Here is a 22,393-nt window from a genome sequence, read left to right on the forward strand (position 1 = left end):
AGATCCCGACTTAAGGGTCAAGGAATTTTGTTACCACCCTTCTCACTCACTTTCCTTCGGATTCATTACAGTCAGTTTGATAACAGTTATTGTTGTTGGGGGGCTGGTATTCCTGGTCGATTTGCATGATTGTCATCACTCTGCTGTCATCAACTGTCTCTTTACATGTAAATGACAAAAGGGAGCTCATTCAGGTTCATGTCCACAGCCCTTCTGAGTGCTTCAAACCTCATCTTCAATCGCCAGAAAGCTCATTCAATCACCATTTGGCCTCCACACGTTTAATGTGTTCCCTGCTTTGGCCTCCTGTGACTGGATCATTGAAATGTAAAGTAGTAACAAAAACGTAAAAAAAGATGTCAGTCCTCACCTCTTTGAGGACATCATCGTTTCCCAAACGCTCCGTTTTACACGTCCACACAGATACAACGTTTTTTAAAATCTGCACCTTAGAAGACGTTTTCAAAAATATCTGTTTTTGTGACCTAGAACTTTGTTTGCTTGTGGACGAGGGGCAAAAACGTAGAGGAAAATATAACATTTTAAAAATATCTGTATACATGTAGACATGGCCTCAGTCTTCAAAAGCTGGAATAGTAATCATCATATACGTACGTACAGGTACATACATGAAAATTGACCTCTACATTTATCAACATGCTTGTTTTTTTTATGTTTTTTTACATCTTTAAAAAGGCGGTTGCTAGCAAGTGGCTAAATGAGACTACTAAATATCATCACACCGACTCGTCCTCCTTTACAGCCTTGTTGTGTATACTCGCGCTCATGCAACCGTGGTGTTGTTCGTTTATAGCTTAATGTTAGCTTTTTACTTCTGCCGATTGAATTCACGCTTCAAAACTCATGTGTTCATTTGTGGAGATTATCTTGAACAAAATGTGTAAGTATTATAAACGTGTGTTTGCCACAGAGCTTATTTTCTGCAATAATCCAAAGCCCAATGGAAAAATCCCGTTGGCTTTTTGTTGAGGGAACCCAGGGTGATGCCAACTTCCTGGTTGGCCTACAAACATAAATCCCTGCAGCACTCTATAGTGTGCAGGTCATGGGTTACCTAGAAATATGACATATGGATGTAAATGTTAATATGAAAGTGCTGTGAATTTACTGATTTAAATGTTTTTTCTAAGTCAACAACATTATATTGCAAAATTACACATTTATTTCATATGGCAAGGTGCCCAACATATAACACCCTCTACCCTTAAGACCCTTTGAAACTTGCTGAGCGACTTTAGCTGCAGTCAGGCTGTTGAATCTTTGATTCGAGGGAGTGTTGGAGATTTGTTGTTTGCAAGCCTTAAAAATAGCTGCAAATAGGTATCTGCTGCTGCTGCCTGTGAGGATGCTCCCCAGGTGCCATTCTAAATAAAATGCCGCCTAGCTCGCGGTGAGCATCTCACTCCTGCGTGGCAGCCCGTGATGAATGCCTCACGTGGCTCAGAGTTAACCAAGTTCATATGGAAACACTCCCCGGAGCGTCGCCATCAATCAAAGCTTCTCCCATGAGGAAGCCGTCAAGCGTCTTTTAGACTGCATGCCTTCTTCTCTCCGCTAACGTGTGCGGGTTTTGCGCCACAACTGTCGCAATATCCGGGCCCACCTCATTTGCTCCCATTACAGAGGCGGCTCGGGCTGTTACTTATTTCCCTCCCGACGCCCCTGGGCAGTATATTCAGCATGCACTCCACTCTCCAGCCTCCTCGCTTCAACCACTTACTTATTCATCACAGGCTCACCAAGGAAGCTGCTTAACTGACAGACACCAGATTTTATAAAAGGGAAGGAGACGGACAGACAGAAGCGTATGACTCTGCACCGGTAATTGGGGACATTGTCAGCATGAATTCAGTTTTGCCGGGAGTCAAAGCAGATTTGCGGAGGACAAATTTGGCTAAAGCACTGGGAGTGAATGGGAGGGTAAGAAAGAAAAAAAAAAAAAAGGAGAGAAGCATTTTTGCTTTCATTAGGCAGCCTGTCCCTTTGGGCTTAAACACATAGAGCTCAGTGCATGAACTGACCCCCCCATCCCATCCCCACACCTCATACACACCCATCCACACACACACACACACACACACACACACTGATACACACACACACACTGATACACACCCATACACACACACTCATACACACTCTTACTGTTTCTCTGTTCCTTTATCCTCCCTCCCTGGCACACTGTCCCTCCTCTTTCATACCACTTCTCTCTCTCTCTCTCTCCATCCTGTCATTTTCCCTCTCTCTCTCTCCCTCTCTCTCTCTCTCTCTCCTCTCTCTCTCTCTCCATCCTGTCTTTCCTCTTGTTCTCTCTCTCGTTCTCTCTCCCTCTCTCTCTCTCTCTCCTCTCTCTCTCTCTCCATCCTGTCTTTCCTCTTGTTCTCTCTCTCGTTCTCTCTCGTTCTCTCTCTCTCTCTCTCTCTCTCTCCATCCTTTCGTTTCCTCTCTCTCTCTCTCTCTCTCTCTCTCTCCATTCTGTCATTTCCCCTCTCTCCCTCTCTCTCTCTCTCTCTCCATCCTGTCGTTTCCTCTCTCTCTCTCTCTCTCTCTCTCTCCATCCTGTCGTTTCCTCTCTCTCTCTCTCTCTCTCTCTCCATCCTGTCATTTACCTTCTATCCCTCTCTCTCTCTCCTCTCTCCTCTCTCCATCCTGTCGTTTCCTCTCTCTCTCTCTCTCTCTCTCTCTCCATCCTGTCATTTTCCCTCTCTCTCTCTCCCTCTCTCTCTCCTCTCTCTCTCTCTCATCCTGTCTTTCCTCTTGTTCTCTCTCTCGTTCTCTCTCGTTCTCTCTCTCTCTCTCTCTCTCTCTCTCCATTCTGTCATTTCCCCTCTCTCCCTCTCTGTCTCTCTCTCTCTCTCCATTTTGTCGTTTCCTCTCTCTCTCTCTCTCTCTCTCCATCCTGTCATTTACCTTCTATCCCTCTCTCTCTCTCTCTCCTCTCTCCATCCTCTCGTTTCCTCTCTCTCTCTCTCTCTCTCTCTCTCTCCATCCTGTCATTTACCTTCTATCCCTCTCTCTCTCTCTCTCCTCTCTCCATCCTGTCGTTTCCTCTCTCTCTCTCTCTCTCTCTCTCTCTCTCTCCATCCTGTCATTTACCTTCTATCCCTCTCTCTCTCTCTCTCCTCTCTCCATCCTGTCGTTTCCCCTCTCTCCCTCTCTCTCCATCCTGTCGTTTCCCCTCTCTCCCTCTCTCTCCATCCTGTCATTTCCCCTCTCTCCCTCTCTCTCCTCTCTCTCTCTCCATCTTGTCGTTTCCCCCCTCTCTCTCTCTCTCTCTCCTCAGCTCGCATCATCGCAGCACCTTCCCTCTCCTCCTCCTCCTCTGCTGGTTTCAGCCAATCACCGCCGAGGAGGGGGGTGTGGCTTCACAACAGGAGGATGGACGGAGCCTGATGAGGAGAGAGAGAGAGAGAGAGAAGAGAGGAGAGGAGAGGAGAGCTCTGGTGAAAAGAGACGCTTTCCTGAGCTACTTGGGAGAACCAACGCCAGGCTTGACACTGAGTGATGACCGTGGCGCAGAGAGACTCGGCAGACCGGGAATAAAAACACGGAATAAAACACACACAGAAAGAGAGAAAGAGAGAGAGGAGGAAGAAGAAGAGGAGGAGGAGGGTGCACAGTTTGTGGATACCTGCGCGTCTCCGTGGTTCCGGCCGCAGGTGCGCTACAGTCCCTCTGAGGGGACTTATTGTTTTGGTCCAGAGAAGAAAAGAACACATCTTCCTGGGATTTATTTCTCCTATGTAACCTGCTTTCCAGCCCTGAAAGCAAACTTTCAACATCTCAATCCGGAGCTTTTGTCAGATCGTGGACTGCTCACTCAGACTGCTTTCTGAACGCGGATTACACTGAAGAGCATCTCCATCCTCCATCTCAAACCAGAAGAGGAGAATTCGCTCCAAAAACTCCAAACTCTTGTGTGTGACGCGGAGCCTTTTTTCCATCCCCATCTTTGCGTGTTTTTATGTGCTGATGAAGAGGACAATGTCTGGATTATTACAGCTCAACCTGCCCAGGGGAAAAGGGGAAGAGTGAGAGGAGGAGGAGGATAAAGAGGTGAAGAGAAGAAGAAGAAGAAGAAGAAGGAGGGAAGTCGGTTGCGTTTGGCTGCTGTCCACTAGTTCGTTAGTGCGCTCTCCCACCTCTTTTTTTAATTATTTTTTACTGGATACACGGACACGCATCAAGAGACGGCACTGGGAGGACCTGCGTGCAAACCCTGCAGGGTGAGTTTGCGTGGGGGGAAATAAAGAAAAAGGGGAGATGTAGAAAGAGTGCGCTGCTGTGCGTCTCCGTGCTTTTTACGCGCAGCAGCAGCAGCTCTCCTCGGGTTGTTACGCACACACAAGCCCAGTAATACTGCAGGTCCGGATGGTCAGTTTGCAGTGTGACAGCGTTCACAAGTCGTGACGCATGATCGATCAGCAGAGAGGGTGAAGATGGAAGGATGGAAGGATAGGATCTGAATCAGGTTCGAGGCTTGAATGTGTCCGTTTCCTCAGTAGGAGCCTTGGCGTCAATGTTTGAGCACTGTTGTGCAAACCACATATCAGAGGTCACACGTGGGTCTCGAGACGTCAGCACTCTTTTGATAGAGTTTTTGTGCACATATGTGTGCACATGTGTCTGATTTGAAGGCTTAACTGCAGATACTGTAATGCAGCCCTACAGTCTGACCATGCTGTGGAAATGTATGTGTGTGTGCTAAATTGTTCAGACTTTGCATACTTTAACATGTTGCATTTGAAAGAGTGTGTGTATGAGAGCCACTGTCACATAATTTTACATAGAAACAATCAGCAGAGGGGGTGAGGATGGATGGAAGGATAGAATCTGAATCAGGTTGGAGGCTCGAGTGTGGCCGTTTCCTCATCAACAGGAAACCTTGGCGTCAATGTTTGAGCACTGTTGTGTGCAAAAGGGGTGCAAGTGCATATACATGTCAGAGGTCACATGTGGATCTCGAGACGTCAGCACTCTTTTAATACAGTTTTTGTGCACATATGTGTGCACATGTGTCTGATTTGAAGGCTTTAATAGCTGTGCAGATGCTGTAGTGCAGCCCTACAGTCTGACCATGCTGTGGAAATGTGTGTGTGCTAAATTGTTCTGACTTTGCATACTTAAACATGTTGCATTTCCCTATGAGAGTGTGTGTGTGTTTGAGAACCACCGTCACATAATTTTAGATAGAAACAAGCTGAATCTGACTTGTCCTTCAACCTCCGCTTTGCTTCATCTCACCAACGAGTGTGTGTGTGTGTGTGCTCCTGCGGTCTCTGCTCACCAATGAATATCTTCCTGCCTGCCTGCCTCGCTCATCTCGGCGTGTCTCTCTCTGCCTGCCTGCCTGCCTGTGTGTGTGATATTGTTGCTCCATCAGTCACCCAGAATGCCGGCTACGCAGCCGCGCAATTTCTCACAAATTCTCTGAACCGTGTAAGCACAACATTTACCTGTCAGCTGCTTTTGTCGAGAGACTACTGTACGTGGCCGTAAGAAACCCTGAGAGAGGTGGAGCTGCTGCCTCAGATTTACACTTAACACCCACTGCCACCTCCGGAGACCCCGGGGTGGGAACGAGTCCTGTCAAACAAATCACAGTGGAGGAGGAGGAAGAAGAAAAAAGAAGTGAAAACCCAACTCAAATCGATACATACACTCACATGCACCTGGAGAGTTTAAAGGCCTCTCCGGGGTCATTCCTCTGTTCCCAGGGTCCAATGTTCCCCAGATTCATATGGCACATAATGGGAACATGATAAAGGCTCCTATGTTCCCAGGGTACGACGACTGTTCAGGACCCCTTGGTGTCACTTAGGTTTAGGCAACAAAACTACTTGAATAGGTTTAGGAAACTATTGTGGTTTAGGTTAAGATAAGTATGTTTTTGACAACATGGGAATGTGAAAATGTAAATTTCTTAGGTACAAATCATAGACTGTATATAAGAAGTGGACGTAGTCACTGTGACGTCACCCATTGGTGTGTGGACTGCCGTTTTGAGGCCTTAAGTTCGGCATTTTGGCCGTCGAAATCTTGGCTTTTTGCAACCGGAAGTGACACGAGAGGGTGGAGCTGAGTAAAACCGAATGCTGAATAAGCATTGTGAAAGGGTTAAAGTTGCAAGATAAAAACACCGACAACACCCAGACCGGACAACATCGTGGTAGCGACCTGTAAATCACAAAGTGGCCACCCCCTAAAGCATCCCCTGCTTTATGGTCTATTTGACTCTAAATGGGACCATAATTTACTAAATGAACATCATGCTGTATTGAAGAAGACTTGAAACTAGCGATTGAGACCATAAACTCATGTTTACAATGTTTACTGAGGTAATAAATCAAGTGAGAAGTAGGATCATTTTCTCATAGAATTCTGTACAATCAGACTTATTTTTGCAACCAGAGGAGTCGCCCCCTGCTGGCTGTTAGAAAGAATGCAAGTTTAAGACACTTCTGCATTGGCTTCACTTTTCAGACCCAAAGTTGTCCACACATTTTCATTCATATGTGAAAAAAGCTAGTCACTTGTGAAAATGTCCAGTTCACATGTGACATTTTATTTTCAAATTTCTGTTCACGTGTTTAAATAGCAAATTGCATGCGAAAATGTGTGAAGATTTGGAATTTACATGTGAAGGTGCACATTTCACGTGATTTCATGCGCCATGTTTTGTTTCCTTATGTGGAAATTTTAATCTACATGTGAAAAAAAGCCAATCACATATGATCGTATGTAATGTCGGAACATAGGACCCTAGGCATATTGGACCCTGGGAACATAGGACCATGGGATCATAGATACGCTCCCCTCTGTCCATCCTCATCGTATGCATTTAAATGCAAGTGAGAGACATGCTGGACATTTGTATGATAAACTGGAGCACTGAGAGCATATAAATGGAAGGCTGAGTGTGTGACACACACAGAGCTCTAATGACACAATTAATGGTTAATGGCTGTGTGAGTGTACATCTGTGCTGACATCATGACAGGAGGAAGGGGATATTCAACACCCGAGCCAGCGAGTGTTTGGTGTTGATGAAGCACATTTTAGGATGTGCTCACTGTAAAATACACAAGATGCATAACACTGCAGTTGTTGATATTGCAAACTGTTTGGTTTTTGGCTAAAGCAGGGCCTCCAAAACGAAGTAGATATGTGTGAGACTAGGGCCCGGCTGAATGGCTGAAATCAATATCAGGATATTTAAAGGATACTCCAGTGATTTAGTATTACCATAGTTAGAGTACTTAAAAAAAAGTGGTAAAAAATCGATGTTGAAGAGGCCAAGATATCCTGACTTTTTTTACCTTGTACTTGTCAAACTCCAAAAAATGCCTCGTGCTACGTTTCCCTAATGTAACCAAATAACCTCTTTGTGGTTTATTCTCTCTGTCTGGCCTGTCTTTCAAACAAACTTCATGTCTCCAGTGTGTAACACAGGCTTTCTGTTAAAAACATGTAGTCTACTTTACAAATCTAAAACGAGATAATCCCGTTGATGTTACTCCATTCATTTTCTCAGAAAAAAGTCTGTCGTGAACCACAGAAGACATGAAGTCATGCCCCTTTAAGTAGAATATTTTACACTATATCACAATATGGCAAATAAAGGCAAAACTGTTTTTAAAGAAAGTGCAGTAACTCTTTGTTAAAAGTTTTTAAATAGAACATTTTTTCAGGACAAAAATAACATGATCACATTGTCTCAATATAATTTTACTGAAAGGTAGGAAAACAGAGTATCCCCACACTGAATCATAGCTTGTGAACTCTATTTGACTGAACAGGTAATGCTTTGACCCTACCTGGTTTTCATCAGGCGAATGGCTAACATGACAAAGGGGTACGCTCTTTCAATAGAGTACTACAGGGAGGACGTACTTTTGTAGGCCAACCAGAAGTTAAAATTTCACGGGTTCCCTCGACAAAAAGCCAACGGGATTTTTCTAATTGAGTTTTGGATTATTGCAGATAATAATCTTGGTGGCAAACAAACGTTTATGATACTTTCACGTTTTGTTCAGCAAGATAATCTCCACAAATGAACGCCACTTATGATTTTTGAAGTGTGAATACAATCGGCAGAAGTATAAAGCAAATGTTAGGCTATAAACTAACTACACCACGGTCGCATGAGCGCGAGTAAACACAACGAGGCTGTAAAGGCGGACGAGACGGCGTGATGACGTTTAGTAGTCTCATTTAGCCACTTGTTAGCAACCGCCTTTTCAAAGACACAAAGGCTTGAAAATTCACTAGTGGGATTTGTACTGCCGTATTTTATATCGTAGAACAAAACGTTAAAATCTATTCAGCTTATGTCCACAGACCTTATTTCAGGCATCTAACTGAAAACCCATTGACTTGATGAGGGAACCGGACGTGCTAAAATGCTAACTCATTTACAGGTTTTAGGACTCATTCTTGTAGCACTTTATAAGATACTCAGGCTACATTATCAACAAAGAGTTGCAAAAAGTTCATCATAGAAACACAAACAAAAAACTACAGACCATCTTGAGATGGCATCACACTAGTCACAACGCCAAATAAGACCAGGGCCGTAAAGTGGAGGGTCAGTGGCCCCTTCCCCACTTCCTTCCCCCCTACTTCCAGCAACCTTGCTCAGATCACACCCTTCTTGTAGCTTGTCCTCGAGTTGACCCACACTGTTGCACCGGCTGACAAGTTCCTTCATCACCATGCAAGTTTATTTGAACTCAATCCCACACACACACATACACACACACACCGTCCTGCTGCCCCAAATACTCACTCGAGCACCAAATGTGTATTCATCCACCGCTAAAAATAGTCCCCCAACGAATGCTCTATTTCCTCCTGAGTTTGAGTAACATTTGCTAAAAACTGCAGAGCCCAGCGGCAAGACATTCACATAAACATTTAACTTTCTAAGACCTAAGACAGGAACCTACAAAAAGAGAAGGTTACAGGAACATTTAAAAGTCCTATTTGAGACTATTTGGAGAGAAAATACATCTAGAAAATGTCACACTGAAGAACCACTTTTTCACAATTCCCATCTCTTTTCAGCCTCCGTGATCTCTCAATACAAAAAGTGCACTTACATTATGCTCGGCATGTTTATTAAATTATCGCCCATCCCTACATGAGACCACAGACAGCATTAGACAACACTGAGTAGGAGGGGAGCTCACTGAGACGAGTTCTAATGTAGCTTTTGTACTTGCTGCTTGTTGTCTTGGTTCAGAATCATAAAGCTGTCAGTTTCTGGGGCGATAACCACAGTAGGTGGAATGGAACCTATAATTCACCACTTATTTTTATGCGTCCTCTCAGCGCTGCAACATCTCGGGCAAAGCAATGAAATAAGAGGAAAATTAAACCACTTCTCATTTTGCTTAGGACCCCGTGGAATCCGAGTAAAGGCCCTGGGTCGTCCCCAGTCTATACTTCTGGAACCGTTAATATAGACGTGCAAAAGTACATTCCGCCGTATGGAAATGAGTTCATATGTTAGTATCCCACAGCTGAAATAGATGGGCCTCAACAGGCACATTTCACAGCTAACAACTCCAGATAGGACCTCTTAAAGATGTCAGTTTCATTAGTCTCAGTGATGTAGTATAATTCTGCCAATATTTCTCATTTAAAAAATGTTTTCAAGGTGGCATCTGTGTTTTGCTGATGCCTTTTTCTCTCCCAAGGGCGAGGCATCAGGTTTAATGAATTTCCCCAAAACTGAAAAAGAAAACTAATTTCTCCGAGTCTACTGGAAGCAGCTGAAATATTCTCCCGTCCCGATGATTCAGTCAGATGGTGTACAATTGCCAAAGTCCCAGTGAAAGCACATTCGGTGACAGAAAAGATAAAAATCCATTCGACCTCTCTTATTAGCTCTTATTTCTCCCACTTATTCTTCCTCACATTCTCTCCGACGGCATCACCCGAGGTCGCATATTTTTAACGATGCTCCGTCTCTGACCTGTGCTCTTCAGTGCTTCATAAGTAAAAGTCGGAGCTGAATCTGCTGTTGCTCTCATTGTTGTGAGTCACTCTGTGGAAAAAGTGCATCAGCCAAATGCATGTATATAAATGTAAATGCGTGTACTCAGCGTGTATGCTCTTCAGAGATTGAGTAGTGCATACGATATGGTTGTGCCCTTCAAACTGCAAGGACATGGGGAGATATTGAAAATGCAGCCTTTTCAACGATTGATACATAATAGCGGGCTTTCAGATTTGCCACCGGTCTCATCTCTCAGCATGTGAGCTGTCCTTTTCAAGATAAACAGTATACAGGTTTTTTTTAAGGTTCAAGTCAGGCTGTGGAACCGTCTCAGTATAATTGAAGTTATTCACAAATGTACAAAGAGTGCTCCGTCTATGGTGAGTGTGTGTGTGTAGGTGGCTATGCAATCCATCTGTCAGCCAGCAGCGGTTAACAATGGGTTTTATTTTCCAGGGTGGGTTGAGAGAATATCCGCCTTATCGGTCACTGCTGAGCCACAGTGCCTCGGACATTGTGTGATTCATGATAGTTTTAAGTAGCACTGAAACTATTAAGCAATCAATCTTTTACTCATTTGGTAATTGGTTAAAGAAATTGTTCAACATTTTGTGAAATACCCTCATTTGATTTCTTGCCGAGAGTGAGATAAGAAGAGTGATGGTAGCACTCTCATGTCTGTGTGCTAAAGGCTTAGCATCAGGACAAGACAAGGCCAAGAAATACTTTCACACAAACCACAAATTATCAAAAATCTTTGTTTTTAGGGCTGTCAATCGCTTAATTGCATGATAGTCCATAGTTAATTGCGATTAATCGTAAATTAATCACACATTTTGTAACTGTTCAAAATGTACCTTAAAGGGAGATTTGTCAAGTATTTAATACTCTTATCAATGCGGGAGTGGACAAATATGCTGCTTTATGCAAATGGACGTATATATTAATTATTGGAAATCATTCAACAACACAAAACAATGACAGATATTGTCCAGAAACCCTCACAGGTACTGCATTTAGCATAAGATAATATGTTAATATAATACAACTTTAACTAATAATGAGTTAAGTTTTTTTTTTAATAATTTCTCTTATTAATTCACATATTTTAGGTTCATTTACTTACACAATCTTTTCATGATTATTTATTCCATAATATATTATATATTTAATATTGAATGCTTCAGATCCCATAGTAAACAAACATGTTAACATGTTATATAGAGCATGTTTTAATAGATAGAATCTTGTTTATGGTCACAACTAAAGGAATGAAATGCCATCAAAATATTCCAGGTACAAAGCACGGCAAAGTATACAACACAAACCTTGAAAATAAGCTGCCTTCTAACCTCTTTTGTATTTATTTACTTCAACGCTGCTATTTCTAACCCTTTTGTGAACCATGTAGGAGCATTCACCAGCCAACCTACAGGTATTGATCGGCCCACATGATGTTTTTATGTACAGTATGTTTGTGGTGGTGATAAATCTTTAAGCAATATTTTCAAGCCGGATCAGGCTGTTGTTCCCGTGCAACGTGGTCCTAATTGATTATTGATTGACGGAGGTGCGGTACCGTTGTATCTCTGTGCACTAATATGGTTTGTTGAAGGCGTTGATGACAGAACTGATGCGGGCCCACGCTCCTGTGAGATATAGACAGTAGGTGGTATCTTCTCTTAGCTGTGTGTCGTGACTGTTGCAGGTTTCTGACACACACTGAACCCACACTGAGTGAGTGGACGGACTGTCACGTTGTACCACAGACTGTATATAAGAAGTGGACGTGACGCCACCCATTGGTTTGTCGACTACGGTTTTGAAGCCTCGAATTTGTCATTTCGGCTGTTGCCATCTTGTTTTTTTGGAACCAGAAATGACATGAGAGGGTGGAGCACAACAGAACGCTGAATAAGACATTTTTATGCGACCAAAATGTTACAGTTACCTTTCATGAACTGAAAACACACTGTGAAAGGGTTAAAGTTCTAAGATGAAAGCACGGACAACTCCCAGACCGGACAACGCCGTGGTTCCCGATACCAATTCTGATACCTGAACTAGCAGTATATTATTTAACAGCTGTTTACTACTCCCCATGTATGGATGTGATATGATTACTGTCGTCGTTGTATTGCCTGGTTCAGGTTAATCCCCTTCATAAAACATGAACAAATACGTATAGTTTTACTTATACGTAAGATTTTCCATCGTGAAATGATGCCCGACGTTGTTGTTGTTTGCTCTCGTCACTTGACAAGCTACCTGCAATCAGTTCTTCTTCGCTGCTCTAAAACAGTAGTTGCCAGTGGCAGCCATGATACGTCCAGGGTGACAGCACAGTGAAGGCTGCTGTTATGGAGCTCGAGGAAGAATGAATTTCTGGTTAAACATGTTGATTTTTTTCTGGGTTAATAAATTATGGTATCGGAATTTCCAATACTGGTATCTGTGTCAGAACAACTCTATTTCCTGAGGTAATGAATCAAGTCAGAACACTTCTATACAATCAGACTTCTTTTTGCAACCAGAGAAGTCACCTCCTGCTGGCTGTTAGAAAGAATGCAAGTTTGAGGCACTTCCGCATTGGCTTCACTTTTCAGAACGGGAGGTCGCGGGCGGCCTGTGTTGTAAAAAAGCCTGTCAAATGATTTCAATCATAACTACGGGTATAAAAAACACATCTGATTATTTCACAAAATAATTAACCTGTCTTCGGTCAAACAACCAAAATGTTGTCATATAAATTGAATGAGGCTCATCATATTATAACGACTTCATCAAACCATACATGACATTCAAAGTGAGTAAATTAAAGTAACTTGGCCTTCAATGCTGCGACTAAGGATTATTGCACTTTTTGTTTTAGTGAATCTGTCACATATTGTCTTGATTAATCAGTTACAGGGTAAGTTTACCCAAATTACTTTTGGTCCCATTTCTGGCCACTATTGATGTCTAACAATGCGGATTGTTTTTGTAGTAATAAACAGTTTTATTTGTCCAGCTTTTGTGATTTCTGCCTGACATCAATACTGTGGAGGTGAATGGAATTGTGTTTGTAAAGCCGACATAATTGAAATATGACATATATAAAAAAGGACCAGCAACTCTGTGAATCTGTGTCCCCGTTATAGGCCTGCTCTTGATGATCCACAGACCTCACTGTGAACAGTTTCCATAGTGACCATTGATTGTACATTGCTTTTTTATGTTTCTTTGTGGGAACGTTTCAGTCAGTCAAGTCAATTTCATTTATATAGCCCAATATCACAAATCACAAATTTGCCTCAGGGGGCTTTTTGGACCTTTGCTTCGGATAAGGAAAATCTCCCCAAACAGACCTCTTTAACGAGGGGAAAAATAAATCAGCTATAACAGGAAGCTGAACTAAAGTAAAGTTAAATGTGTCGTACAAAGTTTGAATATAATATGATGCACGTTCAGCCTCACATGTCACCATTTATTCCTCTGATCAGTGAAATGAAACATGTTGCCTGTGGCTGTTTACAGTTTGTTGTTTGTCAGAGTCCCCAGCTTCAGATTCTTGTAGCCTGATTGGTTTATATACGGTGGACAGTCACGACACATAATATCAGGCAACACCGTCAGATCCGGTATCTGATGGTGCTATGTGAGGAGTGCCCTCAGTCAGTACTGTAATGCATTTTAAATGCAATTCATCCAAACATTTGCAAGCCAAGAAATAATGCGTCTGACTCACACGGAGCAGACTGGACTATAGCTCTAAAAGTTCAGGATATTAATTAACCTATTGGCACCTGAATTTCCCGTCTGGGGATCGATAACAGCTTATCTTATCTTAGTTATCATTCAGACCTGCATGCATCATCTGCCTGTCCGTTTCACACCACATCGATATAAAACTATTCCACCACTTCTAATGCACAATGAAGTTTACCAGACTTGGGGGAAATAGAAAAGAGCTTTCAAAATTGCTCATCTGCCTGGAGGATTGTGGATCGCAAATCTTCGTTGAACTGAAGACTTCACTGATGTCATATGAAGTTCAGGTTGACATGAAGGTTGAAGAAGCCAATCAGTAGTTCAGCCTACAGCGTAGCCTCTTGCTCTACAGGAGGAGCTTTTATCACACTCAATGCACATGTGCGTCATGATCGCTGTCCAAGGTGCTGATCCTGTGACCCCTGTGATGCGTGAGATGTCTGACTACCTGTCGGTCATGCTGATCAACAGGGTTCCCGCTCTACTGGTATGGAGGACAGAACCTGCCAAAATAAAAAATAAATGGATGAATAAATAAATGACTTGATAAATAAATAATTAATTTACCTTTTATTTATTTATATATTTATTTTTTTATTTATTTTTTATTCATTCATTTATTTTTTATTTATTCAATTATTTTTCCTGATCAGCAGGGTTCCCGCTGTAATGGTATGGAGGATGGGTGCTGGCAAAATAAAAAATGAATGACTTGATAAATAAATAAATATGTCATTAAATGTAGCAAAAATAATATAAAAAATAAATGCAGCCACTGATTAATTGATACAATCTGACATACATTGATATTTCTGTTTTAATGCAAAAATAAATGAATAGCTAAAAAATAAATAAAAAAATATATAAATAAATAAAAGGTAAATTGATTAATTCAAAGACAAATAAATAAAAAAGCAAATTATAACTGGAAAAATCCATTTATGTTGCATTTTATCAATTAATTAATTGCTATATTTATTTTAATATTTTTGCAACATTTAATGACATTTATTTATTTATCAAGTCATTTATTTATTTAATTTATTATTTTTTTTATTTTAGCAGGTTCCTTTCCTCCTTTACCAGTACAGCGTGAATCCTGCTGATCAGCATGAACGACGGGCAGTCAGACATCTTACGTATCACAGGAGTCACAGGATCAGCACCTTGGACTGCGATCATGACACACATTGTGCAGAGTGAGATAAAAGCTCCTCCTGTAGAGCAGCAGGCTGCTAGGCTACGCTGTAGGCTGAAAAACTGACAGGCTTCTTCCACCTCCTTCCATTCATTTATTTACTTATTCATTTATTTTGGATTTTGGCAGGTTCTGTCCTCCATATACTGGGAGGGGATGCAGTCTTTTTTATTTTAACTTGGTCATCTCTGTGCTGGTATGAGGCTGTGGGTCAGCTGCCTGGATAACACGGCATCATGCTATTCTTTAATTATGACAGACAGCCAGATGTCTCATCTCATACATATCAGGCTACAACATCATCTGATCTAATTCATATTTATTTATAGGCTGTTTGTTGTAAAAGGGGGGGGGGGGGGGGGGGGGCAGCCAGAGAGCTGGAGCCTGTACAATAGTTGATTTAGCTGCTCTTTATTCTAATCAGAGAGTGGCTGTATTATTGTATCTTCACCTCTTTTTATGTTTGTTTTGTGATCTAAGGGGGAGGGTGTTACATTTTTTTCAAGTGAAGGCCACAATGAAAATATAAATAAGGCTCGAGAGGGTATTGATTTTTTTATAAAATGATAATAATTTCCATACCATACCTAACGGCCTTCAATCTGCTGATTTCAGGCTTTCCACCATGTTGTTATTGCTGCAGGGATTTGCTCACTTTTGGCTCACAGTCGGTGTTAAAGTGTAGTGTATTTGGATTGTTGGTAAAAAAAAAAAAAAAAAAGACCCTTTGGTCTCTGAGAAGTTACCCACGAGTCTCCCCTTTACAGACATGCCTACTTTTTGATAATCACATGCAGTTTTGGGCAAGTCATAGTCAAGTCAGCACACTGACACACTGACAGCTGTTGTTGCCTGTTGGGCTGCAGTTTGCCATGTTATGATTTTAGCATATTTTTAATGCTAAATGCAGTACCTGTGAGGGTTTCTGGACAATATTTGTCATTGTTTTGTGTTTTTAACTGATTTCCAATAATAACTATATACATACATTTGCATAAAGCAGCATATTTGCCCACTCCCATGTTGATAAGAGCATTGAATAATTGATAAATCTCCATTTAAGGTACATTTTGATCAGAAAAACAATGTGTGATTAATCACGATAAATATTTAATCGATTGACAGCCCTAAAATATTTACTATATAAGATTTTAAAAGTGAAAAATGACCATCGGGAGGTTCCCAGAGCCCAAGTTGGCATCGTCACACCGTGCTTGATTAGTCTGAGACACACAGAAATATTTGACAAACACTCAGATGTATTCAATTTCCAGTCATGTCAAACAGAGAAAAGCTGCCTTTCCTCAGATTGAAGACACTGGAAGCAGAGGAAGTTTTACATTCTTGCTTAAAAAATGACTTAAACCATCTATTATTTATCACAACTGGTTGACAATTATATTTTTTTAATGATGAAATGAATCATTAATCATTACAGCAGCAATCCCCATTCTTTGATACGATGTTAGAAATAAACTCCGATCGTAAAGTAGGTAACTGTATTGTAAATGCACATCTCTGTTTTAGTAGCGCTGACCTATAAATCAGTGCTGCCAGCAGCTACTATACTGAGCTCTCTGAACTTCTTATCCAAAAGATTGGCACAAAAACACTAAAGATAAAGAAAAATCTCAGTCATTAGAAACAGCACCTCGGGGGGGGAAAAGGAAAAGAAAAAAGAAGATGAAACAATAGGCCTAACCACCAACACCACCACAAACCTTGGAGATGTGCCTGGCTTCAGTGGCTTGTTTAAGGCAAAAGTGTGTGGAGGGAGCGACATGAAAGGCTGTTAAACTCTTTCTTTCTCTCTCTCCTCTCTGCCCCTTCTCTTTGTACATCAAAGTGTTTGTCTCTGCATGCGTCCCACGGCAGCTGTAGTAGGAGGGGATGAGGAGAATCGGCCTGAGTGAGCAGTGTGAACGCTCCATTGTTTCCCATATGTACATTAATCCTGAGCCGGAGCTCCAACATGGACTGTAGCAGTTGCTGACATTTCAATCTACGCAGGGGGTGGACGAGAGTGATCGGGGCTTGTGTGTGTGTGTGTTGTGGGTGGGGTGCGTTTAATACCCTTTTACCATGGCATGGAAAAAAAACAACAGATTTCTTTTTTATTTAATCCATTGAGGAGGATTTTTTTTTAAGCTGCTTCCGAATATTCTTACGGACTAAGCTGTTGAGTTGTGCAGAAAAATGTCCGTCTTATTAATGAGTTTTTCTTTGGAAAATCTGTTTTTCCCATGAGGCCTAAGGAAATTGTTTTGCGGACACTTTGTTTTGGGGAAGGTCAAGCACAAAATATTTGCAAAATGACGACTTTGTTTTCTCATTTCTGTCGCTGGACTGAAAAACTGACCTCTGAGAAGCTAAACATTGTCACAGGAAGCTGCAACACTGAAATGCTTACAAGAGAGTTGATGTGTAGATTGTCTTGTAGTATGCCACTCCTTAGATTGTATACTATGAGATGATAGAAACTTACCAGCCGACAGAGATTTTTCCACTCAGTGTATACAAAGATAACCTATAATATCTCTGTTTGCATTAGGTCATTGTTGGCTTATGTATTTTGTTATTATCTATCCAGCAACGTGAGCCATTAGTGTGCCTACGCAAGTCCCTGTAGTGTTAAACTACTTAGTTAGGTTTAGGAAAAGATTGTGATTTGGATTAAAATAACTAGTGAAGAAATGTCACTTATGTACGGAAGTTACGTGACAAATAAGTCAACGTTTGGATTAAAATAACTATGGAAGTGACGTTATTAACGGAAGTTACGCAACAAATAAGTCAGTGTTTGGGTTAAAATGATTACAGAAGTGGCGATACTTAAGTACGGAAGTTGCGTAACAAATAAATCAACATTTGGATCAAAATAAATAGGGAAGTGGTGTTACTTAAGTACGGAAGTAACGTGACAAATAAGTCAGCGTTTCGATTAAAATAACTACGGAAGTTACGTGACTAAATCTCCTTCCTACTTGGATGTTATTGCTTTTTATACTACGTCACCTGTCCTGGCTCGCAATTACGAGGCTTACATAGGAATTGATTACATGGGATATATCCAAATTATATTGCATTACTTCTCCTCAGTATAGCTACAAACAGTCTGTGAGATCAGCCTGCCTAACTATAGAACTTCTCTTATGATGAATCTGTCTGTAGGTGGCGCTCTTTTACACCACCCAACACTCACCCCCAACAAATAAACTGCTGTCGATGCAGAGCAGGGAACGCATCACATTCTCTGGACAGAAAGAGGCAGAAAAGACATTCAATACCACTCAGCCATGTTTACTCGAGGATTGCATTACTGTTCTCCTGCGATTGAAAATCCTGCATTCAAATGTAGTGCATTGTTTGCTTTTAATTCATGTATAAGTGATGTTGAGTCAGAAACTTTGTCATCCAGGTCCTTGTCAGACGCTGGAAGAAGGAACATTAAGGAACACCAAACTCTCTCAGCGCTTAAGCAGTACATTATTCATGGCTTCTCCCGCACTACAACGTCTGATGACTGCATGCGAGTCTCTTTCTCTCACCTTCTCCCCATCCACCTCCTCTTCCGCCTCTCCTCCACCTCCCGACGATGATTAGGAAAGACATTTATTGGCGAGAAATACAATGATTATAAGTTGCGGCATTGATCTGCCTATTGAGCTAAATCATCCAGTCATTGGCTCTGACAGCCAAACTCCCCCCTATTGATTTTTACTGTTGCCGTTGAAGGAGATTTAACCACCACAACCACCACCACCACCCATTCCCTCTCTCACACACACACACACAACTTGCCTTAAGCCAAACAGGTTATGCTGCAGAAATGTACCAACTGTATACTTTCCTGACCCACTTTATCAGCATTCATGTGCTCAGTGCTTGCGCAAGCATTCAGTCAGTCCTCTTCGGTGCGGGAGAGAGATTCGATAGGAGGAGAAAGGGGTGGAGAGAGATGGAGGAGTACGGTCACATACACTTTATATTCATGCTGTTTTACATCGTGCATGGAGGGCTGAGAATTTGCCAACCGTGCGAAGGAAAAGATCGAGTTAAACAGCACCTTGTCTCTCACATCAGTAAGATACTCGTGGAATACATATCGCAGCCAAACATCGTCCGTATTCCCTTCAGATCGAGTGGGTTGCTTCAAAGTGGAATGAAGTGGAACGGCCGGATGCGCTTATTAAAAACATCAGGCTGCTGCATCAGTCCGACGGACTTTGCTTGAGAACATCTGGGAAGACGCCATAATGGCTTGGTTTAGATACGTCACCGCAGCCCCTCGCGGGTGGAGTGTGTCATCGTGGTTACATATGTGAGGGTGGTGGAGAGGTAGAAGAAGAGATCTCATACTCTCAGCGGTGTAATGTAGTGAACAGATGCCAACAGGAGGCAGTAGATAGTCAAGAGGTACACAAAGAATAACGCCTCTCAAAGGCAATCAACACAATTAAAAATAGTCACGAAATTTTATCTATTTGATTCATGTACATAGACACAAATTTCCCTTTTTTTTCGTGACGCTCAGCACGACTCAACAACCTATTTTTCGTACTTTTTCCTACGAATGTCCAGCAACATGTGACACGCGTGTCAATTTTTGCTCCAGTCTTTTACTGGCCTTGCTAGGTTTAAGAATAGATCGACTTGGTTAGGCTTAGGCAACAAACTACTTATTTAGGTTACGGAAAAGATCACGGTTTGGGATAAAATAACTCCGAAAGTGCAGTAACTTAAAGATCGGGTCGACGATGTTGGAAAGCTGGCATAATTTGAAAGTAGCATCGCCTCAGGAGCTCCGTCTAAACCCCCCACCACCCCTCGGGCTCCTTCCAAAGCAACGCCCCACACACACACATGCACGAGCACCGCCGCATCGTAACTGCTTCACAGACACAGAGCGGAGAGAGGACCTCAACTCAACAACGCTACCTCATGACAAGTAACCGCGGCAGTGCTACTGCAGGGCTGAGTTTTCTCTTCCATTCTCCAGGAAACGTGCAGCGGCGACTCGCTTTGAGTTCAGGCTGGTGTACGCCAAGGGTAGAGTACAAGCTGGGAGGCAGGGAGGCCTCTGATTGGTTCTTTCCAAGCGGACCGCGAGGCAGTGATTGGTAGACGTTTTTACAGGATTACAGCAGCTACAGATGACGGCTCTTTACCGGTCCTTTTTCAGAGCTCATCAGTAATGGATCGCTGTCGGGGTGTAAAGACCATTTCAACCAATACAACAAATAGTGGAGACTGGAGAACATCATCAACCCTGTTAGTACGGAAGTTACGTGACAAATAACTTTGACTAGAAAGTCCAAACATCTTTATGCAACAACACTTCCTGATACAGCATTTCATTTTATGTTTTTAATACTAGCCGGATTTACAATATAATTTGTATGTTTCCACAATGTTAGAGTATTCAATTACTAAAAGCATCTGTTTGGCTTTATGTGAATCACAATGATTTAAAAAGAATAAGAACAGCAAGGCCATTTAAGTGCAGGATGAGTGTTGTGCATAACACAGCAGAGTTTCTGTGTTCATTATAATCCCTGTTGAAAATGGAATATCAGCAGTAGTGTATCAGCCTCCCTTTTGTTGTTACAGGGATACTTAACTAACTGAAAGTCAAGTGAAAGAAAGGAAATAACTTCCAGATAAACCGTGCCTCTAATAATGCTAATTTATTCGTTGAAGAGGCATTTCTTTCCTCGTTTTACTGGCTCGGTTTCAGCAAAGTTAAAACTCCAAATTTGTCTGGCTCGGTTTGCATGCCTGATTACATATTTAATTCATGAGAAGACATTCAAAAATGCGGGCTAATAACCCTCCCCCCCCCCCCCCCCCCCCCCCCCTCCTCCTGCCTCCCGCATTTTGGCTGACTAACCTAACACACGCCTTTGAACTTACTCATGCGTGCAGTTTTGGGAAAAGTGCTCGTGTGAATCTGACATCTCATTTGACATCACCAAAGACCAACACATGGCTTTTCATTCCGGGGGCATGAATATTGTGAAATTAAATACTTGGGAGATATGTGTGTGTGCGTGTGTGTGTGTGTGTGTGTGTGTGTGTGTGTGTGTGTGTGAGTGTGAGTGTGTATGTACTATCTTTGAGAGAGTGAAATAAGTAAGAGACTGTTTGATCTCAATCAATATTTATGAATAATAAAGCAGTTCAGGGAAGATATACAGGCCGATACTTGAGATGTGTGCAGTTGAGAAGCGGCTCGGAGCAGCTTCGGAACAAGAGAGCTAAAAGGCACGATGGGGAATGTTCAGGAAACATGTCTCAGGAAACATGTCTCTTATCTCAAGTGCAATGTACTATAATATAGAAGACATGAGGCTGTCCTCAGCACTAAACATATACAGAGCAGAATGTGCTTTGACTGGTTTTGCCCTGGGTATTTTCCTCTCAGGCTGGTTGTTGAGGATGTATGTAGACCTGCAGACGCCACTCAGGGCTGAAAACAGCTTGTGAAAAAAGTTGTTTTTCCAGGCCATATGTTTATTTACAGTTAATATACTCCTAAAAGGATGGGGTATAATAAGTTTAAAGGCACATACACAAACCATCAACATAAGATTAATATAATATAACTGGATAATGAGAACATACATCGCACCTGTAATGTTAAACAAATTTGATCCTAATATCCCTGACCAATGCCATACGTGTTATATTCAAAGTACTTTATATCATTGCTTGTGGGAATGTGAGGAGGTTCAACAAGTTTGGACAAACTTTTTTATGTCAAAATTCAATTCAAAATACTGTCAAAAACACAGTTTTTGAGATAAAATTCATAAATGTACTACTCTATATACATCTACCGTTTAATATCAATTAAGTAAAAAATGTGGGAGGAGATAAGTTTTATTAGTTTTACAGATATTTGTGAGTGATGGACCTCATAATTCCTGCCATGTTGAAGAATCTGGATATTTCTGCTCACTAGGACCTACACTTTGGTGGAACTTGCAAAGTTGTAGCATGCACAGCTGATTTGTTATGAAGTTTTCAATTTCAGGCATTTGCTGTAGCACCACCATCAGGACTATTGGCCCACAAAGCCAGTTGAGGAAATTCAGCATAGGACTAGAACTATGTGCAAAGAGGGACACAAAACAACTGTCTTGCATGCTGTAGCACCACCACCTCATATAAAGGAGAGATGAGGTGGTTTGGCACCAGAAAACGTTAAAAAGGGATGTTGAAGAACCGGGTTGATAGGCAGGAGTAGTGCAAACAAAGGTGCCATTTATTAACAAAAGGTTTACTGAAGCAAAGAGCAAAAATGAAATCCCGGAATTTCAATAAAACTAAATTAAACTGAAGCAAAAGAACACCAAACAAAAGAAAGCTGCAGCCTCACGGCATGCTGCCAGCTCTTCTCTCCTCCTACTGCAATGAAT

General features: G+C 41.8%; 1 protein-coding gene across 1 annotated transcript in view; it reads left to right on the plus strand.

Moving 5' to 3' along the window:
• The first annotated feature begins 3,421 nt into the window (after positions 1 to 3,421).
• The window catches only part of brinp2 (bone morphogenetic protein/retinoic acid inducible neural-specific 2), a 214,952-nt gene continuing 195,980 nt past the window's right edge, over positions 3,422 to 22,393 (plus strand). Inside the window, exon 1 of the mRNA XM_037787048.1 lies at positions 3,422 to 4,247. The gene's annotated coding sequence lies outside the window, so the exon portion shown is untranslated. The remainder of the gene's footprint in view (positions 4,248 to 22,393) is intronic.

This window comes from Sebastes umbrosus, chromosome 12, assembly GCF_015220745.1.
Source record: "Sebastes umbrosus isolate fSebUmb1 chromosome 12, fSebUmb1.pri, whole genome shotgun sequence".
NCBI classification, from domain to species: Eukaryota; Metazoa; Chordata; class Actinopteri; order Perciformes; family Sebastidae; genus Sebastes; species Sebastes umbrosus.